At 43.1% G+C, this 23,544-nt stretch overlaps 1 protein-coding gene across 5 annotated transcripts in view; it reads left to right on the forward strand.

The window, feature by feature from the left end:
- The first annotated feature begins 8,139 nt into the window (after positions 1 to 8,139).
- Positions 8,140 to 23,544, forward strand: part of YPEL2 (yippee like 2) — a 55,993-nt gene continuing 40,588 nt past the window's right edge. For all 5 annotated transcript variants that reach the window (XR_014714386.1, XR_014714387.1, XR_014714388.1 and 2 more), the window contains exon 1: positions 8,140 to 8,251. The gene's annotated coding sequence lies outside the window, so the exon portion shown is untranslated. The remainder of the gene's footprint in view (positions 8,252 to 23,544) is intronic.

The following is a 23,544-nucleotide window of genomic DNA, read 5'->3' on the forward strand; positions in this document are numbered from 1 at the left end:
GTGCCGGACGACTGCATGAGCTCAGAGAACATTTCATCGCGTGTGCGTTTTTTTCGCCGCCTTATCTGAGATAGCCTTTGGGATGGAGGAGGGAGGCTTGAAACATTTGCAGCTGCTGGAGGAAAAAAAAGGAGTGAAGTATTTAAAAAGATACATTTTACAGAACAATGTCTATACTCTTTCGTGGTGAACAACACTATTCACATTACATAATACGTGATTTTGGTTCAAGGTTGCATTTTGCATCTTATATTGAGTGCCTGTGGCTTTGGTGTTAGAGATCACACACGCAGGGCCGGGCAACAGAATTTGGCTTGCAGGCAGCCATGGTAAGCCATAGTCTTTTGGCTTCTGCAACCTTCATAACAGCAGCCCCCTCCTTTCCCATACCGAGCAAAGCCCGTTGAGTTGACCATTTAGTGCTGCAGTTTTCCTCTTAACATGCAGCAGCAGAAACCAAACTAACCCCTTCCCCCCATCCAATTCTTTGGGTTGATCGCTTTTCCCCTCCCCCCACCGCCTGACTGGTATCAGGGAAGATCCCTGCTGGCCAAATGTGAACAGCTCAGCGCCAATGGCCTCCCCTCCCACCATGTGGCTAACTGCTGGGAGGATTTCTTTTCAGCCACAGGCAAACAGACCAGTAGGAACAGGCACCTCTGAATATCCCGTTAATCAAATTCCCCTATTTCAACCAGGTTACCATGAACAATATCACTCTCCTGAGGATGACAGAGAGATAAAGAATGGATGTTGCTTGAATGCCAGCAAACACCAGGACCATACGCTGTCAGGCTTTGTCATGCAATGATAACCAGATTACTTGCTACTAGCATGGCGTGGTAAAGTGTCCTAACATGGAGGACAGAATAAGGCTGCTCTCCCCAGAAACCTGCTGCAAAGGCTTTTAGAGTACCTCCAGGAGAGCTTCCTGGAGATGTCCCTGGAGGATTTCCGCTCCGTCCCCAGGCACGTTAACAGACTTTTCCAGTAGCAGTTCTGGCCATGAATCCATCCCAAGTCCTCAGGGCTACTTAATCATTAAAAAATTCTTGTTTTTATAACATGTATTATATTTAAAAAGGTACACTCACCAGAGGTCCCTTCTCTGGCTTCGTTGAGTTGGGAGGGTATTTCAATCAGGGTGATAAAAAGATCCTGGCTGTCAGGGAGAACGATGTGCTATGTGCTCTCCTCAAGCTCATCGTCGTCCTCCTCCTCCTCCTCATCTTCCCCATCTGCAAAATCCTCAGCCATGGTGGTGAGTACTCCATCATCGGAGTCCACGGACAGGGGTGGGGTAGTGGTGGTGGGCCCCCCCTAGAGTTGCATGCAGCTCAGCGTAGAAGCGGCATGTCTGGGGCTCTGTCCCGGAGTGTCCATTTGATTCTTTGGTTTTCTGGTACGCTTGTCTGAGCTCCTTAAGTTTCACGCGGCACTGTGTTGCATCCCTGATGTAGCCTCTGTCCCTCATGGCCTCTGAGATTTTTTTGAAATGTTTTGGCATTTCGTCTTTTGGAACGTAGTTCTGATAGCACGGATTCCTCTCCCCATACAGCGATCGGATCCCGTACCTCCCATTCTGTCCATGCTGGAGCTCTTTTTCAATTCTGGGACTGCATGGTCACCTGTGCTGATGAGCTCTGCATGGTCACTTGTGCTGATGAGCTCGCCTGGCCAAACAGGAAATGAGATTCGAAAGTTCCCGGGCTTTTCCTGTACACCTGACTAGTGCATCCGAGTTCAGAGTGCTGTCCAGAGCGGTCACAATGGTGCACGGGGGGATAGCTCTCGGAGGCCAATACCTTCGAATTGCATCCACACTAACCCTAATTCGAAACGGTGATGTCGATTTCAGCGCTAATCCCCTCGTTGTGGAGGAGTACAGAAATCGGTTTTAAGAGCCCTTTATGTCGAAAAAATGGCTTCGTTGTGTGGATGGGTGCAGGGTTAATTCAGATTTAATGCTGCTAAAGCCAACATAAACTTGTAGTGTAGACCAGGCCTAAGTACATTTACATTATCACTTTAGATAAGCTATTACCAACAGGAGAGTGGGTTTGTGTGGGGGCGGAGAAAACCTGGATTTGTGCTGGAAATGGCCCACCTTGTTTATCATACACATTGTAAGGAGAGTGATTACTTTAGATAAGCTATTACCAGCAGGAGAGTAGGGTGGGGGGGAGAGAAAACCTTTTGTAATGATAAACACCTATTTTTTCATGGTTTGTGTGTATAAAAACATCTTCTGTATTTTCCACAGTATGCATCCAATGAAGTGAGCTGTAGATCACAAAAGCTTATGCTCCAATAAATTGGTTAGTCTCTAAGGTGCAACAAGTACTCCTTTTCTTTTTACATTAAGGTGTAACTAAACTCTTTAAATAGATTTAAGTGAAAGATGTAAGTTTTCTAATTTAGATAAGCTTTACTTTTGGATATTGGTGGCTATCAGTTTGTAGCCTAGAACTAAATAAGCATCACCAGCCTGTACGATCTGCTAATAAGAGAAAAAACATGTTGTCCTAACCAAACAGCTGCAGACTTCCCTGGCTTTATTCTCATCTTATTAAGATAAAGAAACTTGAGATCCATTGAAGGAATGGATGACTTTTAGACTACAACATGTTCCATCAAGAAACATATGAATGGCATTTTGATTAGATATAGCTCAGTAATGCATGTCACTGCATTATACCAGAAATGCATTCTGCTAGCAGTCTGTCCACAAGTGGAGCCTGGGTTTTTATCTACGTGTCCTTGCCCAATTTGCCACAAGAGGTCACCAGAGCCCTTTTATAGTTTTTATGCATCTTTAAGTATAGCTCCAGGCTTCCCCAGCATGTGAGCTGATTCTGGGGAGATGATACAGAAACTGCAATGCAGGGAGAGAAGAATGTTCCTCCAGGTTTCAGATCCTGAGCTCTATGCTTTGCCAACTTTCTATGGCCACTTAGGCTGGATGATGGTTTTAATGTGATTGACTGCAGTTCTTAATTGTAAAAGGCAGAATACTGCTACACAAAATAAGAAGCAAAACACTTAAAGGGGAAACGATTGAGGTTCTTAGTATCAAACAATCAAATAATTTAAAACCTTTAGAAGAATGGGAAATTATGTTGTGGAACCAAAAATGGTGATGCTATGACTGGGAAGAAGGAGGGGAGGAGGACTAAATCATTATTAACTTATAAAGCACCTTTCATTTGATTATCTTAATGTGATTTAAAAAGGGTTGTGCCTTACAATGCCTCTGAGAAAGATGGTATCATCCATACTTTTTACAGATGAGAAAACGGAGGCAAAGGCCAGTTAAATGACTTGCCTCCATTGTCACATTACAAATCAGTTACAAATACAATCCAGGAGTCCTGAGAAACTGGGATGTTAAGGAGTTCTCTAGGCAAAGTCCTCCAGAATTTAAATCTGCTTTTCATTCTAATACATCATTAAGAAATTCAGAAACAATAAGGTTTCCTACAATAGTTTCCTTTTCCCTTCTCTCTGCAGCAACAGTGAAGTGGAAAATATTATCCCCAGAATCGCCTTTGCTGACATCGGTAAGTGATGCTTTGTCAACAAGGAAAGCTTTTTATTTTACATTGAAATTGACATTAGACACTGGCTATATCAATTTAAGATCCACTCAGAACAGAGAGGAAAAGAAAACTGATGTTTGCCACATTTTCAGGCTCCTAAGAGAGAATCTGCAAAGAATAGGCCGTCTCAAACTGAAAGAGACACTGTCACGTAGGTCGGACCCAAAATTCTGGTTTTCTTTAAAGAAAATAAATTTCCCACAACCTAATATCAGTGGGAATGCATTCATGACATTTAAAAATAAGTAAAAATGTTATTTTGCCTGGTTTCCAACCCAAATTTTGTAGTAGACACCCAAGAATCTGAAAGTGACTAAAACAAAATGAACCTGACTGGTCAATTTTCATTGTTCAAGACGGGTGAAATTCCAAAAGTAAAACCGCATTAATGATATTAAAATTTAAAAATTAAATGACATTTTAGTTTTAATAATCACAGCTGGTGGTAGGTCACCGTGAAGCAATTTGTGTTTTGAATATATGGGGACTAGCTTTTCCTCGACTTTAAACCCTATGCATTAAACCCATTGATTTTCATGGCACTGTTCTGGATTCACATTAGTGTAACTCATATTAACCACTGTTCCAGCCCCACCTTTGTTACAACAGTGAGCTTCTCAAGATACACCTTTCTTACTCTTTTTGCCCTACTGACAAACCCATATTTTCTGATGAGCAGACTCCATAAATTCTGATGTGCAACTTGCTGACACCTTAAATTAAAAAAAATCTTTAACATGAGGTCCTCCGTTACAAACCAGCCTCTCTTCATGATGTGTCTATTTAAATTGTCTTCGGCAGTTTCAACTCTGGATGTTTTCTAGTTACTCATTTAGGAGACATTGGTGATTTGAAATCAGATGCTCTTACTACTTCCTGCACATTAGCACTGGCTAGCTCTGTTGTCACTTGTGGTACACTTAACACTAATCTGTTTACAGTAAATTGCACTGAAATCAGATATTTTGGTTTTTTGTCTCTTGCTGATGAATTTTAAGAAGTCAAAAATCACTTTTTTTTTTTTTTGGTTGCATGGTTGTATTTTTGTTGTTGTTGTTAAAGTCAGCTTTTCCCCAGAGAGAGTCACACTCATGGTAGACCAGCCACAGGCTTGCCTTGGGACCTAACATGACTATGTCCCTTTTAATCTGCAACATGTGGTTTTGATGCAAGTGTGTCAGAATAAGTCACTGTTAACTAGTGTAAGATTTGCATCTTTTTATTAATTTATTTGTTTAACAAACAGGATATTTAAATCATACTTTGTAGCAATAGCCACAACCTAGAGAAATGCCTTCTTGAGAAATTCATGTTACAGAATCCCTCTGTTAGCTAGCACAATAATCCTTCTCCAGTGGTGTTATTGCGGGGGGTTATATTTCACTGTTGTGAAATGAGACTGTCTGAGAACAACCCATGGTAACTTTAATAACTCGAACCAAGAGGAGTACAGTATGCAAAATAACATAGTTTATTTCCTTTAAAGTTTCTGTTATTTAACCTGTATTATCCTCTGTGTAGCTAATGCATGGCATAAAGGAGTCCAAGCAATGGAATCACCTGAAATATTTTTATGAACTGTCTAAGACAATAGCACAGAATATATTTGTAAAGTGATAAACACTAACTTCAATAAAACCTAAAGAAAAATACATTCCAATTTAATACATCTACTGTGTAACTTGATACATTCGCTGTAGAAGAAAAGGGCTCATACTACATTGAGTCAGTGTTGTATCCAGTGCTGCATCTTCCTCTATCAGCATTCCAAAAGTGTCCTGTCTATAAGCTTTCTTCAACTGAAGTTACATGAAAAATATGTAGTGCAGGAAGCATTATTCTGATCACATAACTTGTTTTTAAGTTATGGATAGGTCCTACTTTTTTAACTCATAACAGTGCTTTGTGTGGATTTTATTTAATTTTTGCCCTGGCACTTTTTTCTGGTTTAGACACTCATGTACTTTTATAAAAAAACAACCTCCCCCCCCCCCCCCAGGGACATGCCACCTTGTGCTGTGATCTTGCAAGATCTCAAGCAAAACCAGATTGGGCCTGGTCAGTACCTGGGATCAAGACTGCCAAGGAACACCTTCAAGAAATGAGATTGGTAGTAAGTGGGAGCAATGTGCTACTGGAGATTGTCTTTCAGATTAAATGTAAACCCAAAATCCTGACTGTAGATGGTAATTTACAATCCAGTAGCACTTTTCATAGAAGTTGAGTTGTTAACTGGTGTCCTTGCCAAACTTCACCTTAGATAAATATATTCTGTCTACCCAAATTCCCTCTGTAATTTTAAATGTCGTCCCTTTCACTTCCTGCCTTAAATTATGTTGTTTTGCTATGTGGTTATTTAGGCAGCTGCTCCATTTAACCTCAGAGGTGAAGGTTAAAGTGAACTTAATGTAAAGTACTTCTATAAATGTAAGATCATTATTACTGATGTTGACTAATTGCTTCAGTATTTAAAAACTCAATATTGTATACTAGAAAGTGACTCTTTATAACCATCCATTGCTGTAATTCTTCAGGGTTTGTCTGTAAATCCTTGGCAGAGCCCTAGATTTTCAAAAGTAATTAGTGATTCTGGGTGCCTCAATTTTGGGAGATCCAAATTGAGAGACCTTAAAGGGGCCTGATTTTCAGAAAGTGCTGATTTCCTGCTTTCTGGAAAATCAGACCCCTTTTAAGTTGTTTCAAGTTAGGCAGTCAAAAATTGTGGCAGACAAAATCCCTATTGAAATCCTGGCCATAAATTTTTGGGGATGGGTTTTTCAAAGGAGCCTGAGATAGTTGAGTGCCCAAATCCCATTGAAATTAAACGGAAAACACTGAATGCCCCATCCTAGCCAGCATTGGTGTGTATATACTGTGTACCTATGCTGTCGTCTTCTGCATATACACAACATATTTAATCCTTTGTCACTGCTACCAGTTATTGTTGCCAAAATATTATGGAGACGATGAACAATAGACAGTGTAGTTACTAAGGTACTCTGTAGTTATCAGTCTTTCCTGTAATAATACACTAACTCTTCACTAGTCTTACCTGTAATAATACACAGGAAAGTGTCACCCCTTAACTTTCCCAACCTTTAGTACTTTCAGAAAATAAATCTCATAAAATCTTGGGGGAGACCAGGCACCCCTTGCTTCTCCAGCTTGGAAAGAGAAGCACTAGAGTAAAGATGTCCCAAAAATGCAAGCACATTGGATATCAAGAGAGATTTTAATAGAAATTCAGGTGGACTTTTTATAAAAAATTATAATGATCATACATTTAACATTTCACTGACTAGCATTATTTTGCCGTGTAACTGCTACCCCTATTTTCCTATTTAAGTTGAAAAGCTGGAGGAAACTTTCTAACCACAAGGGAGATTAGCTGGTGGAATAGTTTCTCCCAGGGAATTGCTGGATGCCTTATCCCTTGGGTTAGGAGAGTATGACTTTATGGCTAAAATGTTTAGGTATGGGAACATCGCTTCCTGGCTCTGCAATAAATTTGCTGTGTGACTTGCATTCTCAGTGCTTCCATTTCCCCATCTATGTAATGGGGATAATTATGTGTACCCATCTTTGGAAAGTGCTTTGCAATTTGTGGATGAAAGTGCCATATAAATGGTAATGGTTATTGTTGCTGTTATAGTATTACTGGTAAAGTCTCTTTTGAGAAGCTCTGATGGAAGGTGCTATAGCAATGCAAAGTATGGTAATTAAAACTAGCCTGAATAATAATCTATTGCATATACTTTAGAGAACAGACTGATGGTGATGCACTGAATCTTCCAGTTTGCGGGGTGGCATAACCCTAGGTGAAAGAAGATTGCTCCATACAGCCTTGGCATCAATCTACCACCCACTTGAAAATTAGACCATAGTGCCAAATAGACATGGACGATTACACAGTACGAAGCTTAGTCCTTGGCAGGTTCTTCATGTCATCTCTACCAGAGGGAGGTCCCCTCTGTCCCTTATGTTCTGTTGTTCCTCTCATTGGGCCTACCTTCTCAATGTCCCCAAGGAACCCTGGTACTGAGCCGCCTTCTCTTCTAAACCTGCTGGCAGATCCTTTCTTGTCCCTAGTCCTATAGCTTTGGTTGGGAGGAAGAAGGGCAGTGCGTTATTTCCTTGTCTCAGAGATGATTACCTCTGCTGTCCTTTGGGTGCCCTGATGCACCGGGCAAGCAGGTGCCCCTTGCAAGATGACATTGCTGCTCCTGCAGCCCTGTAGCTTTAAGAGAAAACGCCACTGTTTATCTTCCCTCCCAGTTCCCATGCTGGCAGGGCCAGCGTCTTTCCCATTGGCTGTCTGCTCCCCAGCTGTTGTCTGCTCCCTGCAACCTACTACTCCAGGACAGTGCAGGGGAGGGGAAATGGGCCTGGCCCTGCTGCTTCATTGGTCTCCCCAAAAAGGGTTGGGCTTAGCCCCAACCAACCGTCTGGATGTTGCTATGTGCTAGCTGGTAAGTATAGGCACAGCCAGATGGCAGTCAGGGCTAGCAGGCTCCACTGAGCCGCTATAAGCAGGAGGGAGCCTGCGGGAAGTGGGAGGGAGCTGCCGAGCTGCCTGGAGAGGAGGATCCTGGTTCTCTCCAGCTGCCCCGCTCCGCCTGTACTGGAGACGGTCGGCTGCTGCGCCGGGGCTGGTGAGTGACTGGAGGCGCTAGGGGAGCGCAGGAGGGTTTGCGTCAGAGACACGGGGGAGTAGGAAGGCTGGGGGAGGGGACGGAGGCGGCGCAGGGGCACTGAGGCAGCGAGCTGCTGAGGACGCTCTGAAAATCTGTCACCTAACCACAGGAACCTGCGCAACAAAAAGATCGGCTCCCCGGACGGTCTGTATGGGGGTGTGTCGGGGCAAGGGGCGCTCTCTGCCAGGGGCTGGATCTGTGCCCAGAGGCCGAGGCAGCCTGGGCGTGGGGAGGGAGGGTCGTGACAAACCCAGCTGCTGCGACTGGAGAATGTAGCATTGGGATAGATGCGTTTAGTTCTCTCCCTTCACTTTAATCGGATGCTCTTTGTCCCCTGGAATGAGGGGCTCCAGGTAAAAGCATCTCTGTAGGAGGCTATTGCACTGATTTTCGGGGGATGGTGGTGGAGGAGGGAGACGTCTTGCATCCTTTCAGCATTCATCCCCTCTTCATAATTTGGAGGAGAGGTAGCTCTCTATGTCCTTTTTTCTCAAGGGATCCCAGATTTGGAAACTGCACCTTCCCCATTCTGAGCCACTCTCTCACAAGTGCTCCTACCAAACACCCTGTGCCTGCTGCATTTCACTGTTGGGGTTGATAGCAGGCAATCCAGGCTCTGCAAAGCAGGGACTGTTCCTGGGGGCCATTGGAAGGATTGGGGATGTGAAGACAACAGGTATGAGAGCTTGAAAGGGGCAGAAAGTGCACAAATTAGCTTGCCTTTTTAAAACACAGTTAAGGTGGGGGTGTCTTCACCTTTTCCCTATTCTAATGATTTAATTTTGGGAAAACCCACTTGTCTGAATCTGATGCAGTTACAGGCGTTGCTGTTGTGTATATGCGGAGGTCAGACACTGATGATACGTTGATATAAATACTTAGGCAGAGGAGAGTAGTTCTGAATTCAGCTGATGGCTGTAGCAATTGAATGCATAGCAGAAGGCTGAGGAATCTGAAATCCTGAGACTCATTAGAGCTAAGCCTGAAATAGAGAAATGATTTTTTTTGCGGGGGGATGTAAGAGGCATGATTCCAGGAGCAGACACAGCAGCTCCTCTGGGGAGGGTTCTAGACTAGGGCTATTCACCCTGCGTGGCTGCTAGGACAGCCAAGAGGGTGAGCTGCTGACCAGCTCTAAATGCCATGTGACTGGGTCTATTTACTAACACTGCCAGTGGGCCCCTGGAGACTGGGCCTTTCCCAGCTCAGGCTGGAGGCTGCGGTTCTGTCTGCTTTGGAGGAGATGAAATCACTGCCTTGTTTGTGGTGCAAAGGAGAAATCACAAGGCGGGAGGGGGCGACTGTCATCTCCACACATGCAGTTTTGTGCACAGAGGAAGTAGTTCTCTATGGCTTGCCGCACAATAGCCCTTAAAACCAACCCCCTCAGGTAGCTTGGATCAATGGTACAGTCCTTGCAACAGCTGTCAACCCTGTTTAGGTGTGGAGCAGATCTCCCCCCCGCCCAAGTGTGTTGATGGGGGGTCCTGGGGCATGATGCATCAGAGCTAGGGCTCCCCTGCTGTGTGGTGCTCTGGACAAGCTTCCGTTTTTGATCCAGCAAGACAGAACAGTTTGAAATGATAGGAGAAGCTGTGGACCAAGCTGGGCATCCATAATACAGTACAGGATTGTAACCATTGCATTTATGTTTGTTTGGAGCCACAAAGGATTTCAAATGTTCTGGTTTAAAAGATGGTATTGCAGGACAGAGGTGAGCAAAGCAGATTGGAGCAAAAACCAGAAATCTGCTACTTGTGTTTGCCCTTTGTCCTCAAGTACAGAAAGCATATTTAGTGTTCCCAACCAGTGGAGAGTAGGTAAATGGGGAATGGTGGTGGTAATATCACTAGTCTTCTGCTATTGCGCTCTTTGGTCATCTGGCAGTTTCTCCAAATGGTAGCTTTCTGCCAGTGCATTTTCATGGTTATTGTATATAACATTTATATTGCAGTAATGCCTAGAGGCCTCAAACAGGTTGCAGCCTGACTGTGCTAGACACCCTGAAAACAGTAGATACCAAAGAACTAATGATCTGAAAGAGGCTTCCACTTACAAGGGGCATCCTAATTTCCCCTGCACAGCAGAAGACCCCTATTTACTTGGCGTAGGGTTTTGCTGGGATTGGCAGGGCCAAGATCTCTGATTTCCTTAATATAAGGGCCTAGCAACCAAGATATTTGGAGGTAAGTTCAGAGGAGAGCTAAGGCTCCTTTTCCATTCCCATTGGATTAGCTAAAGCATTCCTGTCCCAACACACAGACCAATAAAGCAGACCTCTAAGTAGTTTGGAAGACCAGACTAAGCTCTGGGGAAACCAAGCATAAAATAAAAGTGAAGTGTTCCACTCCTATCCCTCAATGAAGATGTCTTGGACACTAGAGTGCGATTCTGTACTATTTTTGGTTTATCTGTTAGGGCTCACTTCCAGGGGCTAGACTTCAACTACAGGGTGTCAAAGTCTGAGTAGCAGTGGCAGAATTAGATGTGTAGTTGTATTGCCTCTTGGATCTTTGGTCTACAGTTTTGTATCATTGGGTTTCTGTGTGTGTGTGTGTGTGTGTGTGTGTGTGTGAGAGAGAGAGAGAGAGAGGTGGGAATAATGGGGGGACAGGGCACTGAGATGGTGGGTCTCATTGACAAAAGCAGCATCACTACCTGTAAACCTACATTGTTTCAAAGGTGTTACATCTCACTGAATAACTGAGTATGTGGTACTAAAAGTGTTTCATAAGTTAATTCGTCACATGGATGAAGACCCTGGCAAGTGTTTTGGAAAGTGGCCTCTTCTGGTTCTCGACAAAGGTTGGGGAAGAAGAAAAAGGCATTCTCCCTCGCTGTCGCCCTGGGCACTGCCTTCCATCATACTCATGGATGCTTCTCTATTCACAAAGGAAGTGGTAGAAAATCCATCTGCAATGAAGAGATGGCTGCATTGGACATCAGTCACCATCTAAACCACCCATGTGGCATGGAAGATGAATACCAGGCCTTGATGACTTGAGCTTAAGCGAGATCTCCATTAGCTGTCAGCAGTGAGGCTCTACAGGCTTTATCTAGGCCAATGAAGTTTTGGCTAGGGTTGAGGGCTCACCCATTGCCCAAAAGTAGTGTCAAGATATTCTTTACATTATTTTCTTCCTCATTTTGGAGCCCTGCAGATTTGTCCCCTCAGATTTCCCCTTTTTGCCCCCTTATCTTTTTTTCTGAGATCCCACAATCTTAAAGGCTCAGGGTAAAAGTTACCTCTTCCTTCCAAAATCCTCTCTTCTGCCAAGGCTATTCCTTAGCACAGTTGAAGAAACTGGAGCACAAAGATGAGATTCTTCTGGCTCTCTTGTATTCATAAGGCCTTTTCACCTCTTTGGGCCAGAGCCTCAGCTGATGTAAATCAGCATGTCTCCATTGACTTCAGTGGAGCTATGACTTTTTCACCGATTGAGGGTCTGGTGCCTTCTCTGTCTTACTAGTGGAATTAAAACTGTAGTCTGCTCTCCTGGAGTGGGGGATTAGAGGTGTTTCCCTGGTGAACTGCTAGATATGACATCTGGGTCTGAAAACAGCTGATGTCTTGGTCCTAAGTCATGCTTACCATTGCACTCCTCAGCCCCTGCCCTTGTTCATTGTGGGATGAGTGAGTCTGGCAACTTTCTTCTCTTCTCTCGGTGGTGTCTTGCTTGCCTTTGTGTTCCACGCTTGCTGAAGCATGGATCATAGCCCAAGATATCTGCCTCACAATATATCCAGGCTTTTTGCTTTGAGACATCACCCAATGTCAACATCAGTCAGTCTAGTTTGAGAGCTTTTTCACTTGTTGGCACTATATGTAGGCCTCTTCCTGAAACTGGGGGTGACTTCACTTCAGGAAGTTCAAGTGTCACCAGACTGGCTGTGCCACTTACAGCTGCAGGAAATACCATAATTAATAATACTTAGCCCTCCCACATCTTCCACACACCAATCCTGAGGCACTTCGCAAACATTAATTATGTCTTATTGCACTACTGTGATGTAGATAAATAATAATATCCCCATTGACTCATGAATAAACTAGTGCACAGAGCAATTATTTGTCCAAAGCCGTGCTGCACAAGTCACTGGCATATATAGGTGTGGAACCCAGGAGTCCTGGCTTCCAATCTCCTGTCATAACTGGACTACACTCTGTACCAGCGGTGGTCTTTTTATAAAATGTCCAGTTTTGTGATAGCAGCACTTGGAGAGGTAGAGGCAGGTCAGCAAAGCTTCCCAAAAATATGTGCAGTTTTTCGATTCTCTTGTGCTGCAGTATTAATAATTTCTATAGGTCCAGCTATTCCGGTCAAACCAAACACAGATTATTGAAAATACAGAAGCTATGGATGTCTGCCTTTGCCCTTCAAGAAGTTTTGACCAGCTGTATACAATGGGGATAATAATTCTTATGTCAGAGGGGTGTTTGTGAGACTTAATCTATCAATGCTCTTCAGTTAAAGGTTTTCGAGAGAAGTGGCAAAGTATACATGCTATTGGATTTATTATGCTGGTATCCAAACAGTTCTTTAATGTGAACACTCCCTTTGACTTAATGAAAAGTTTTTTTTCTCTCAGCAATCGCCTGAGAGTACAATTTTCGGCAAACATTTTATGTTATTAAAGGTGTAGCTTACAAAACATTAACAGATATGAGATCAGTTCAGTAAGTTTTTAATAAATGTAAGATTGACTAGTTTGTCCTGGTAATCTCCAAACATTCCAATTTAGGAGGCAGATGACTTACTAGGTAGGATAATGCAGTTTCTTGAAGTGCTATAGCAGGGGTCGGCAACCTTTCAGAAGTGGTGTGCCGAGTCTTCATTTATTCACTCTAATTTAAGGTTTCGCATGCTGGTAATACATTTTAACACTTTTAGAAGGTTTCTCTCTATAAGTCTATATTATATAACTAAACTATTGTATGTAAAATAAGCAAGGTATTTAAAATGTTTAAGAAGCATCATTTAAAATTAAATTAAAATGCAGATCTTATCAGTTTAGTGCAGTGGTTCTTAACCTGGGGTGCATGCACCCCCTGGGAATGCGAGATGCCCTTTCTGGGGGTGCGAGACATGCAAGATTTTTTTAGAAGGTAAATCATCAAAAACACAAATTAAGCACAGGCACATGAGTACAACTGCTTAGTTTCATCAAACCTATGTATTTATTAACATTATACATTTTTTAACAATTACTGTAATATACAAAGTTTTCAAGTTTTTAAGCTAATTGTAGTGTAATTTTTGATAAGGGCTGCAGAGCACTGGGCCCAGGCCAGGAGCAGAGCCCTGGGCTGGCTGCCAGTACCCCAAGCCAGCAGGAGGGCTGAGCAGGGCTGGAGGCCCGACCCCGGCTGGCAGGGGGCTGGGCAGCTGGAACCCCAGACCAGCAGCGAGGTGAGCAGGGCCGGCGGCTGGTATACCAGGCCGGCTGCAGGCTGAGTGGGGCCAATGGCCGGGACCCTGGCTGGCAAGGGGCCGGCAGCCAGAACCCCGGGTTGACAGTGGCCTGAGCTGGGTGGCAGACGGAACCCCAGACCGGCAGTGGCTCAGCCTGCTGTCGGTCTGGGGTTCCGTCTGCCGGCTCTTGCCAGCCAGCGTCCTGGCTGCTGGCCTGGCTCAGCCATTGCTGGCTTGGGGTTCCGTTCACTCAGGCCGGCAGTGGGCTGAGCAGGGCCGGCGGCTGAGACCCCGGCTGGCAAGGGGCCAGCAGCCGGAACTCCAGACTGGCAGCAGATGGAGCGGGGCCAGTGGCCGGGACCCGGGGCCGGCAGCAGGTTGCGTGGCTCAGCCCGCCGCTGGTCTGGGGTTCCGTATGCCGGCTCCTGACAGCCGGGGTCTTGGCCACCGGCCCTGCTCAGCTGACTGCCGGCCTGGGGTTCCGTTCTGGCCTGGGGTTCCATTCACCCAGGCCGGCAGTGGGCTGAGCAGGGCTGGCAGCCAGGACCCTGGCTGGCAGCAGTATGCCAGTAAAAATCGGCTTGCGTGCCACAGGTTGCCGACCCCTGTGCTATAGTAAGCCAACAAAAGTAATTAACATAAGCAAGGCTCTATATCAATGTGCAAATTGCTCTGTTAAAATAAATGCACACTTGAGTGAATGATTTAACATAGACACTAGTATGAAATAAGGATGCAGTCTCACCTCTCCTGTTTGATATTGCCAGTAATTCATGATGAGAAAAAGTGTAGATGGATACAAAATGGGCATTGCATGGCTTAACAACAGTACTCCTACAAGATGTAGATTTTGTTGATGTAGCTCTTCTAAGCAACAGCTCAACAAACATGCAAGCAAAGACCAAAAGACTGTCCACCATTGTTTAAAAATAAAGACAGGGTTAATAATTAGTTATGGAAAAAAACTAATCTAATGAGAACTCCAGCAACTCCCAACTCAGGCATTACCTAAGAAGGCAAAGGCATACAAGAGTTGAGTCAATTCACATACCTTGGCAGCAAGATGCGAGCCAGTGGGGATATTCAGAAGGAAATAATCTCAAGAATTGGCAAAGTGGCAGTTCAAACAAGATTTGATCATCAAAAATCTACAATTTAAAGACCAAACTACCAATCTTCAACTCAAATGTTATTTCTACCGTAATCTCTGGATGTGAAAGCTGGAAATCCACCAAAGGTACAGATGGACATCTAAATGTCTTTGAAAGCAAATGCCTCTGGAAAATACTAGATATTCAGTGGAATGAATTTATAATAAATGCTGAGATTCATCAATGTTTTCAACAACTCCTTATCTCTAAAGTTACCGAGAAAAGAAGATGGAACTATCTGGGACGTGTGTTAAGAATGAAGCCACAATATCTGCCATGGCAGGAAAGCCATTGGGTAGTTGGAGGAACATGCAAAAGGGGATGATCAAAAGAATCCCTCCATCAGACAATACTTAGAGAGGAAAAACAGGACTGGAAAGAGTGGTCCAGGATAGACCGGGATGGTGGAGCTGCATTTATGCCCTAAACAAAATTTGATGGCATGAGAAGGATTCACATTCAGATAACAGAGTAATGTAAGGAACACAGAAGAAGCATAATAGGGTAAGACCATTTGAAAAGTGAGGATATTTCACTATTAAAAGGGAAAGAGGAATGGGGACTACAAATAGAAAAAAATTTGTGTCTGCAGCAAATGGTCAGTTGTCTTGGATGGGAAGAACTCTTCCTTGGTGTCCTTATTTCAGGTCATAACCTAGATTGTAAGATCATTCAGGGAGGGCCTGTGTCTTTGTTCTCTGTTTTGAATGCCATTTACACCCTATGATGCTACATAACTTTAAATAATAACTTGAGAATGTTACCATGTCCTGATACTGTGACTCCTGTTTAATTACAGGTTTGACTTGTAGTTTACCTGGGATAGGAATATAGCTGAGGGATGAAGAATTGTATCTTATTACTATACCTTTTGAGTGATTGCTTATTATCTCACTTTAGTCTACTGAAGTTTTGTCAAGTTTAGCCAATTAGGGTAAGGGCTAGTATCACGTTACCCAAACTGTTCGGTTGTAAGTAAGTGTGTGTGTATTAGTTCTTCCTGCAGTTCTTATTTATTTATAGCCCAAGCAGGTTTTGCTGGTAGGAGCAAAAGCAAATGCTGATTTGTTTCAAATCCCTTCTCCCAGCCAGCCATGCACCTTCTCTGCATGTTCAGTTTTCTCTTGTAGTTTGGCAGTCCACACTGTTGTCTGTCTTAACTGGTTATTGAATTCTAGGCTCAGCTGTAATGATACTGACATGAAAAGCAAAGGTGGGTACCCTGCAGCTATAATGCTTGCTCTCCCTGCCATGCGTTAGCAGTAGCACTGACTTCTCTGCATTGCAAGGATGCTGCTGTCTGACAGCTCCTCAAAGACTGAAAAGAAGAGATTTAGCTGTTCATTGGCCTTTTGGTAAAGGGATGGGTCTTGCAATCTTTACTCGCATGAGTAAGGCTGCAGAATCGGGCACCAGGAAGGCAACTAGGTTCTAGGCAGTCCTGTAAGATGACTTCTGTTTTCAATGTCATGTGTCCTTTGTATTGAGCTGAACTTGTGAAAGGGGAATTGAACATAACCAAAGTAACATTTTGTTTTTTGTTTTTTCAATTCAGTGGCCATGTGAAAATCAAACTGGATATTTTTTAAACAGTGCATGAGTTCTAGAATACAGAGAGGCAGGGAAGGATGGGCTTGTGATTAAGGCACTGGACTGGGACATGGGGGTTCAGCTGCTGCTCCTCTCCAGGCTTCCTGTGTGATGGAGGGTAAGTCACTTTCTCTCTCTGTGCCTTAGGTTCCCCATATATAAAATGGGGAATAACACTGTCACATAAAAATGTTTTGAAGATAAAATAATGTCTGTGAGGCATTCAAGTGCTACATTGATCAGAGGCCATATAAGCACCTAGTTTTTAAAATGAAGATGTTCCGTCAATCAGCAATCAGATTTTGAGGTAACACTGTTAAGTAGGTCAGGCCTAAAACATAGATCTTGTTAAATATCTGTATAAAGTGTGTATATGTATATACACGCACACACACATGCATAGTGTGAATAATAAAGTGTACATCCATAGAGAGATAATTAATAATTTACTAAAACAACTATTTCTCATTTTATCAATTGTTATAAAATCCAAAGGTTTGTTACAACCATCTGTAACACCTGCTCAAGGAGTTTTAAAATTTAACCGAAAATTACACCTGCTTCTCATGTCTCTTAACATGCATATAATGTATACTAATTCTTCATAACTACTTACAAATGTTCCCTCAATATAAATTATGAATTGAATTGAAAGGATTTTTTTATGTAGAGAATGCCTAAACCCAACCCAAACATTGTGCTAATGCTTGAGACCTGAAAGTGAAATGGAGTGGAAATTGTCTATAAACAAAAGTGACACTGACTAATCCATTTTAATCTTCCAAGCTGGTTGAAATGTAGAAAGTAAAGCAAGTACATAAACTGATGGAAAAATAAATTAAATTTGTATCAATTATTTGTTTTAACAATCTAAGGAGTTAATAACTGAAGTAACAACTATAACAAAACAATATTTCTAATATGTCAGTATCCCTTTAAATTCCCATCTCAGTTTTTAAATACAACTTCTGAACTGTCTTCACAGAAGTCTCCTCCTTAGAGAGGATCTGAATTGTTGTAGCATGCACCTAGTCTTGTTTTGATGGGAAGACTTGTAATACATCACAGACTGGCATACTTCCCTGTAAAAGATACTTTAAAATATGATTAATATCATTGCAATGACTGATTTGGTATTGATGGCTCTTCAGCAGAACAATAAACTCTGCTGCTTTTCTGGATAAGCTGGCTATGGTATGTGGAGTGTGGCAGGTGCAGCACACTTGGCATTTTGCCTTTCCCTGATTCACTAGTCTTTAATTGTTGCTTTCCAAAGCCTTTTATAGTACCATCTAGTAGTTTCTGAGCAAAGCTAGTAATTGCTGTAAATAATCTTGTGCATTTGTACAGCACCTTTGCTCAGGGGATCTTGAAGAAGTTTACAAATGGGGAGGGTAATATCCCCATTATACAGATGGGAGAACTGAGGCCCAGAGAAGTGAAATGGCTTCGTAAGGTGAATCCAGAGAACTAAAGCGGATGCAGTTTGTCTCATAGCAGGAGAGGGGCTGATGCTTATCTGCTGCATGTTTTGACTTTATCATTTGTGTTGAGGTTGTGACCTTGGAGCTGAGGAGAGAGAAATGAACAGAAGAAAATGCAAACTACCCTTGCTGCCATCCTGTCATTATTTCCATTGTTAGTGTTCCGCTGTCTCTTTGGGCCAGAAGGCCCAGGAGTGCCATACGGAGCTTATACGTAAGGAAGTACATGTCCACCTCACAAAGCAGAGATTACTCTGTTTGATTAAGAAACAGTATTGACAGACTGTGTGGAACATCCATCCCATCATCTAGTGTTTAACTGGAATCTTGGTGGAATTAAAGGGTTTGTTGTCTCTGCCTCGATCCTCATTAAACCCCTTTTCTGGATTACCCTGATTGTTCGTGTCCAAATTTGGGTTAATTACACTTGATTTCAGGGCCTCTCACAACTTAGCTCTTATCCTCATCTCTCTGAGCGTGAGAGAGGCCATTCTAGATCTGCCTGACACTACAGAATCTTCTCTCCTGAAGGATTTCTGGTTGCCAGTGCTACATCAATAGGATAGACTATCCTTGCTTGACTGTTTCTAGCAACTGGTCAGACTGAGAAGGGTGGGGGGAAACATCAGCAGATGGTGATATTCTAAGGTTCCACCCAAAAACTATGAGATGCCAGAATTAAACACCATTCGCAGCAGATTGTGCAGATCTTCATAGGAGCATCCCTCCTCTTTCCTGCATTTTTGGATCAGCAGTGAAATAAAAAGGTTGACGTTTAACTGATCATTATTAGAATTCATACTAGGGGCAGTTCACCTCTCTTAGAACTGTTGTGTCAGTCATCTGCAGACTTAGGCAGATACTGCTGTGTCTAGTTTAAATTGGTTTGTATTTTGAAGGTTTTCTTTGCATCCATAAGACTTAAACCTTAATTTTTTTAAATAAAGATTCAGATTCTTGGGCAAAAGATGGCAGCCGTTCATAGAGATGCGGAGATTCAGTCCCATTTTGACCCATGATTCAGGCAGAATCGAAAATTACAACTTTCATAGGAATACCATAAAATGTGACTGTCTGGCATTGTTACAGGTTGGTGTTAAATCAGAAGGGTATAGTATTGCTGTGCATAGGGTGGGTGGTGGTGGCGGCTTACACTAACTAATGTGAAAGAGCTTTGAAATAGAAAGTGCCAGATAATTAAGTTTTATTACAAGAATAGCCTTAAAATTGACCAATTACCGCAGCACGTTCCCAAAAAGAATACAGATCTAGGTAGGGGCCCATCCTTGACTAAACTGCATGCCTGCAAAAAAAACACCCCACCTGATTTAGATGCTGGAGATAACAAATCTTCTAACTATCCACCCTCAGAATAAAATGAGACCACAATGCTGTACAGTTTCATGTACATCCTCCTTTGTCAATGACAGAACTGTCACTGTACAATCTTTTCCATCACAGGTGGGCACTGGAGAAATATGAATTACAAGCCTCTTGCTCGCTGGATTCTCATCATGCTACATTGCCTTGATGGGTGAAATAAACCCAAATATTAGAATCAAGTGGGGGGAAAACACTCAAGTTGTATGCATAGTGCAGACAATTTGATGACTGATAGTCATGTACAAGACACCGTCTTTCCAAAACAATCATTTGCTACCAAATGTTCTTTGAAGTTCTTTATATTACAGTGGTCTTGAGATTGGGACCCTTTGGGTTAGGTGCTGTACATACACATGGTGAGACATGATCCAAGCTCCAAAGAGCATCTGACTAGACAAGATATGAAAAAAATAGTATTTTTATCCCTGTTTACCCAGCCCAGGCAGATCCATGGCCTGATTCTTTGAACCTGGGTACTGAACATCTCTTGTTCCCACTGCCTTTTTTTTTTTTTTTTTTTGGTTACAGTGCTGGGTACTAAGAGCCTTTGATAATCTGTGTGTTAAGTGACTTGCCCAAGGTCACAAAGAAGGACAATGGCACAACTGGGAATTAAACCTAGATTTTCTGAGTCCCAGACCAGTGCATTCACCAGAAGACATCCTTCCTCTTTTAAGCAGCAGTGCACAAATCAGCACCCAAAATAACTTCCATCCTGTGGCTACCCAACCTAAAGATCTATCCATGACAAGTGAATGAGTGACGTCAAGGAGTTGAATAGAACCATAAGTGAGAGCCTGGTGGCTACAGTCCATGACCTTGATGAAACAAAGAGCTCTTCAAAGTTGGATTCCCTGCACTGGAATTACACCCTGGGAGCAGGTACATCAGTATCCCCTTGATATATTCATGACTGGAGATACCCAAGAAGGGAGTCTCTGGTTTCCAAACAGACAGTTTTTTTTAAATACTCTGTGTCTAAGCGTTCCCTCTCCAATACTGTATTTAACTGATTAGCATTTCTCATCATCTTCATCCTCTCAAAAAAGTTTCCATGCTGTGTTTTCTTTCTGAAAAAGAAATGAAAAAGGCCAGACCCCTTAACTGCAATATGTGTGAGGAAAAACTAGACTTACTTATGTTTTCAGCCATTGTGTGTGGACTGCTGCAGGCAGCAGCATTATCTGGCATGCATCTATAAGGATGCCAGTGCTTGGGATGGACTAAATGTTGCTTATTTTCCTGTCCCAATCATGACTGTATTTCCTTCATGGTGAGCACCCTCATGAGAAAAGCTGCCGGGGGGTCTGGGTGTGTGCGTGGAGGCGTGAGTGAATACTTGCCCAAGAAGCTCTTGGATAAACATCAAAGTCTGCTCAGCAAAACACCTGTCATGTTTTAGTTCCTATAGAGAAGATGTCATTAACCGATTATTCTTGGAATATTATACAGTATGCCCTTAAAAAAGGGACACATGTCTGTAAAACACACACACACAGCTCCCCCCCCCCCCCCCGTGTTCTAGCAATTATCTCATTGATGGTTAGCTGTGAGAAAGGGGTGCTGCAGGATTACACTCCAGGACACCGCCCGCCCTAGTTTTTTTTAAACATGTTTTTTCCCTGATTATTTAAATGCCAGGCTCAAATTCCAGCTCCACTAACTTCAATAGGCCTATCCTAGCAATGAATTTGGCTCGAAGTGTTGACTTATTGGAAGGATGTAGACTCCTGTTGCTATGGTCTCAGTCTGGTAGAGTGGACAGTGAGTTGGCTGGTGGTGACCATCGTGTGTGCACCTCTCTGCCCGTATTTGTGCTTTTATTGTTAAAATAATAAAGGCTTTTTCTTACAAAAAAGTGTTAATGTAATGGAGATCAGCCAATAGCAGAGAGAGCAAATGCCACCAGCACAGAAGATGGGTAGTGCTAGATTGTGTGGCTACCAGCGTGGCCTAGGATCATAACTTTGTTGTTGTCCTGTATTTGACTGAGTGAGATTGCCATGATGCACTGTTAACTGTATTTGACTCATTACCACCCAGCTGTGCTTGTGTCTACTGCAGAAGAAAAGAATGTGAACCATTGGTGATGGTGGGAGTGGTATATTGAGAACATAATCTACCATTCCACACATTTTTGAGGTGACATTTTAGCAGGACTTAGAGTATGTATATGTTGCAAAAAAAAACCTGCAGTACTGAGTCTCAAGAGCTCGGCCAGTTGACTTGGGCTCACGGGGTTTGGGCTGTGGGGCTAGGTATAGCAGTGTAGATAGTCCAACTCTGGTTGGAGCCCAGTCTGCAAGACCCTCCACTCCCTCACTAGATTTCAGAGCCCAGGCTCCAGCCTGAATGGAACATATACACTGATATTTTTAGCCTCACAAACCCAAAATCAATTGAGCTGGGGTCTGAGATGCAGCATCAGGCGTTTATATTTGCAGTATAGATGTATCCTCAGGCTCCTAGAACTTTGTGACAGTGCTCTCCTGGGCTGAAAAGACACAGACTCTGTTGGTTGCACTCCCCTCCATTGTAATGATGATAGCACAGGGCCATAGCTTGGTAGCAGTGTTGTATTCTGAGCCTGTGTGTGTAAAAATAAATAACATATAAAATATACATTTAAAGTTAGCCACACTTACTGGCATATTCAGGGTCGACTGAGGCTTTTTAAAGCCATTTTACAATCCTTGCAGATGACCAGGATCTTTGCTCACAAATAGTAAACTTTCTCTTTTATATTCAGCAGAGATAGTGATCTAGTCATGAGAGCATAAGTGGAACCAGGAATTTCTGCCCCTTGCTCAGATATAATCTCACTTAAACTTTTTGTTCCTATTTCCCCATCTGTGAAATGGAGACTGTACTTACCCACCTCAGGCATGTTGTGAAAGCTGATAAGTTATAAACATTAACATGCTTTGACGGTGGAAAGGGCTGTATAAGTGAGAAGTATTTTTATTCCTTTCCCTCCCCAATTAGACTAACTCCATTTCAGTGTCTCCTCCTCTCATAGGTTTTAGCTGCTGATAGCACCCCTAGCTGGTCAACAATGGCACTGTTGGCGCGCCCTGCCTCAGTTTCCTTACCTGAGGTGGGTCCCCTCAGCTCTCCACATACTGGTCTATGCTGGAGATGTGGTTTAGCCTTCTGGCCAATTGATTAAAAAAACAAAACAAAACATAATCCCTTCTGGAGTAGCAGAAGTCAAAGCTCTTGTTTTGTTTTTTGTTCTGCCTGGGGTCTTCTCTTCAGCCCACCCTCTGGGTCTTGTTCCCAGGGCCTCTTTCTGGGATAGAGCGCTTAGCTCCCAGGCTGGTTCTCCTAGAGTACCATCCTCAGGGCCTTCCCTGGGAACCTACCTGCTCCCCATGGCTCCGTTCTCCAAACTGAGCTTTCTCAGCCCTCTTGTAAAGCCCAGGTATACATTAACTATCACCTGACCCTCTTTAATCCAGCCACTCTCAGGGTAAGAAGCAACTAATTAATTATGGCACAGGTGTGTCTGGGCCAATCTTCCCCTTAAAGGTGCCTGTGATACCTCCCCATTCTAATTGTGGTTCCTATGTGCCATTGCTCAATGACCCTGGGTAGGAAGAGTAAGCAACTAACAGAGGAGATCATCATGACTGTTTCCTCTAGATTTTGTCTAGACATCGTTTATGCATCCTTTTTGGTTGAGACACTCCACTGGCTGCTTTTTTTCTGACTAATGGTGCAGTACAGAGCCAGTGCTGCTGTCTTAGGGGTCAGTCAGAAATGAGATCTGAATTGGCTTTATGGTATGGGAGGGAGGGAGAGGGACAAAACAGCCTATTAGTATATTCTCCACCATTCCTGCAGAAGGGAAGTAAGAGATAAAGTTACACTGTCTCTTTTACATACATGATTTTAAAAGCAATCAGGATGAGAAGCCAGACGGCTGCTGTATAAACCTTGGAAATAAGGTAAAGCACTTGCCAGTCTTTTACTCTGTCATTTTCCTCCAGCTGGTCTTTTTACTAATGTTTCTTTCTGACAGGGTTTGGTTCTTTGCCTTGGAATCCAACTGCATTTGGCCCAAGTAAGAGCACATTTCGTCTCCTACTTTCTTGCTCTTGGATGGCAAAGTGCATGGCTCACGCATTCTGGGCTCCAAGATCTGTTAGTTAGGATTTAGTATCAAATACTGAATCAGAAGTTTGGAATTTTGGTGTGGTTCTGTTGTCTTATGACCATCAATGCTG

This window comes from Lepidochelys olivacea, assembly GCF_965140295.1.
Source record: "Lepidochelys olivacea isolate rLepOli2 genome assembly, chromosome: 17".
Lineage (NCBI taxonomy): Eukaryota > Metazoa > Chordata > Testudines > Cheloniidae > Lepidochelys > Lepidochelys olivacea.